Consider the following 3,639-nt stretch of genomic DNA (forward strand, 5'->3'; position numbering starts at 1 on the left):
TTTGACGTCAAAATTACCATTCTTGAAGCGTTGAAACCACTCACGATACGTTTTTTCACTAATAGCAGCCTCACAATAAGTATTTGACAGCATTCGATGAGCCTCAGCCGCAGATTTCTTCATATTGAAGCAGAAAATTGAAACCTCCCGCAAATGGCGAGAATTTGGCTCGTAAACTGACATTTTCAATCGAGAATAACTTTATGATGCAGACACAGATCGACTAATGTTTCTATGGGGTTATGTTGGCAAATGCCCAAGTTTATTGTATGACGTTTATGATCTATTTATTTCGACCACCACTTACCGTTAAAGCCATCTATAGGAAAACAGCGGAAGTAAAGTTGTATACCTAATATAATTATAAATAAAATTATGCAATATTGTGTATAAGCAAATTTTTTTACACTTTTCCAAACTTGTTTTTTTCTAAAACGAACAATGCAAAAATTATCCTTTTAATTATTTTTTGTTTTCACATTACTATTGTTATTTCTAATACACTAAAAAGTAATTTTACGAAAGAAAGGGTGATGTATGAATATATATGGACATATTTCATACATGATTATACATATTTATGAATATTTATATACATGTTTATACTTATTTATATATATTCTATCGTTCTCTATCAACGTTTTGACCAGAGCACGGCGTAGCGAATGACAGATTTCCTAACCTAACAAACTGTAACGATTAATTTTTATTTGAATGACAGAACAATACTTCTTTTTGCTGAATTCGTTCGTTTTGTGCAAAAACACGTCGAATGAACCTAGTTTTATCGAGATTGGACATAAGGGAACTAAACTTTACCACTGAGGTAAATCTTTTTAAAGAAATAAAATATTGTCATTCTTTTTTAAGAAATGAAACATTTTCATTCTTTTTCAAAACTGACTGTATTTTCATTCTTTTAGAGTGAGATATTCCAAAAAGTTTGAGAGTAGGTACTATCAGAGTCGTCACTAAATTAGTCATATAGCCCCGTGTTATGGTTAGCCTACATCCGTTCATTTTTTTTTTTTAATATTAGCAGTATACGATAACAAAGATAAGTAAACAAAAAAAAATTCTTGGACTTTATTAAGTATGAACTACACTTACTAGGGCTGTGTTCCAAATTTACTGCCAGCACTGAAAATGCTACAGTTTACGTTACATGCACTATAGATTTTCAGTACTGGCAGTCAATTTTGGAACACAGCCTATCTAAATGGAAATCAAATATCTCGGACAATTATATACGATTGTAAAACAAGAGAACTTTAAAAATAAAAATATTTACTTACGAATACTATTTTTAAAAATTGTAGCATAACTTTTACGACAGACGCGTCGAGATATCACATCAGACAGCGGTAGTCGCTGCTGGGTGCTCAGACACGTTTACGCGTGCCTCGCGCGATTTGTTTGTAACGTAGCCTTGAGTATTCTATTTAGTTTACTGACTCCGGTCTCCCCTACAGTTTCTGAGAAATAAAGAAGTGTCGCTTTAGAAGACCTACGTCGGTATCGGCGACTTTCCTCTATTTAAAGTAAGTTTTTTTTGCTGCGGCGTACATACTGAAGTTATCTTATTTTTTTATATGGAAATATGCATTTTTTCTTTTATTATGAAAACCGAATAATAATTTTAAAAAATTACAAAGAAAAATTTCGTACTGAAATTTAGACTGAAATAGTAATAATTAAGTAGATGTTAGTGATTATTATAAAATAATCTATATTGCATGCGTTATTTAAATAAAATTTTGATTAACACACAGAAACAGTTCTTTTTAATAAAATATCTTCTTTCATCTTCTTTTTAAACTCGAAAGAAGTGCAAGTAACCGTACACAATCAAGCCATTACGCTCATTACGCATCATTGGATTTTTTAAATTGTTTAATTATTTTATAACAGAATTTCCAAGCTTCAAAAACAAAAAAAGACTAACTTTGAAGAAGTTAATAGGGTAAAATTAATGTATTCTACAACACACAAAACACAACACACACAACACACAACACAACACATAACAAGTTGAAGTTAAAAATTAACTAATTTAAAATTAATTTAGTTATCTAAAAGTTATAAACTTTTGAAGCTTATCATATAACTTTTAACTTTTTTATACTAATAGCTTCCCAACCTTTATTTTGTATATTTAACTTTTATATACATGACCAATTATACCTGTTGATATTCTCAATTATTGTAGTGCAATTTATGTTGCAGATGAAAAATAACTGAGCTTTTTAATGACAAACCGCTGTTTATATTAACATCACCTCTTATAGTATAGATTGTAAGAGGTGGTATAATTTGATATCATTATCGATTTCATCTACATTACTGACTAAAAGTTTTAGACTATTAATTAATTGAAAATGTTTGTTATGTACATAAAAATGCAACTTATAAATTATAATCTAACGTGTTTTAATTATTTTACTCATTTAATAATGAAAAGAAGAACATTATTTTTACCGATAAAAAACCGTCCACTAAATTTCAGCACAAAGTTGTAATATCTTTAAATAGCGATAACTCAATGAAAAATCATCCTATCGAGATAAATCAAAGCTCAAATTAAAATTCGGACATTCTCGTTGATAGCCTTGAAAATCAAATTTGAGTTTCACAAAGTAGACTATAAAATGGCGTACATTAAAGGCAAACATTGGAAAATAAGAGAAAAAAATTTATGTTTAAATTATTGCATTGTTTAAACGAATCGGCTACATGGCACAAAAATGTATGAATTTTTAAGCGCATTAATTTCTTGACAAATTCAGATTTTAAACATTTTTTTACTAATTTTTTTTTATAAAGTTGTGCCATTTTAAAGAAAATGTTACAAAACGAATAATTGATCTTGTATAAACTCAGAAATAAATTATTATAGAAAACTTTATCAGAAAGGAAATTAAAAATCATTTTAAAACTCGTGTAAGAGCTTGTATATAGCTTCTGTAACGTAAATCAATTTTTTTCTTTGTTAATCTTAATAGTATCAAAATATTATCTTTGATATTTTATAACGATAACAGAAAAATAACTGAAAAATAATTAAAAAGTTACATTTTGAGAAACTATTGGTGCATTTCGTTTCACACATGACGTGCATGATGCATCATTTACCCTTGTTACCGAATACTCAAAAAAAATATTCTGCCGTTTAGCGGTTCCGTATTAAATGTCAGAGGATTTTCCATTTATATATAATCTCGAGAGGATACTCTCCAAAGTAGAGGAATTTCGTTTACCCATGACAGGTTGGCTTTAAGATTGCAATCCTCTTAATAATAGAAGAATCTCTTTGCTTGAATTAAATATCATATTTACTTGTAATAAGAAAATTATGGTTATATCTTAATGAAAAAAATAATTCTTTTGTTATTATTGCTTTTTATTTTTCCAGTTTAATTTATATTTTTACTGTTTCGCATACTTACATTCCGTCTTATTAACTACAATTAATTATTGAAAAACGTGTCGCATCGCCGGCGCCGGTAAGATTTGAACCTACGATCCCTAGAACGGCAAACCTAATACATTTACGCTGAGCTAATCGCACGCTTGTGATCGAGTCATTGCCAACGGTATACCTCCTACTGTAACTATTCTTAATTTCATGATGACAGTTTC

General features: G+C 29.2%; 1 protein-coding gene across 1 annotated transcript in view; it reads right to left on the reverse strand.

Moving 5' to 3' along the window:
• The window catches only part of LOC108766239 (fatty acid synthase), a 27,774-nt gene extending 25,536 nt beyond the window's left edge, over positions 1 to 2,238 (reverse strand). Inside the window, exon 1 of the mRNA XM_018515410.1 lies at positions 2,185 to 2,238. The gene's annotated coding sequence lies outside the window, so the exon portion shown is untranslated. The remainder of the gene's footprint in view (positions 1 to 2,184) is intronic.
• Positions 2,239 to 3,639: the final 1,401 nt, after the last annotated feature.

This window comes from Trachymyrmex cornetzi, unplaced genomic scaffold, assembly GCF_001594075.2.
Source record: "Trachymyrmex cornetzi isolate Tcor2-1 unplaced genomic scaffold, Tcor1.1 scaffold1170, whole genome shotgun sequence".
NCBI classification, from domain to species: Eukaryota; Metazoa; Arthropoda; class Insecta; order Hymenoptera; family Formicidae; genus Trachymyrmex; species Trachymyrmex cornetzi.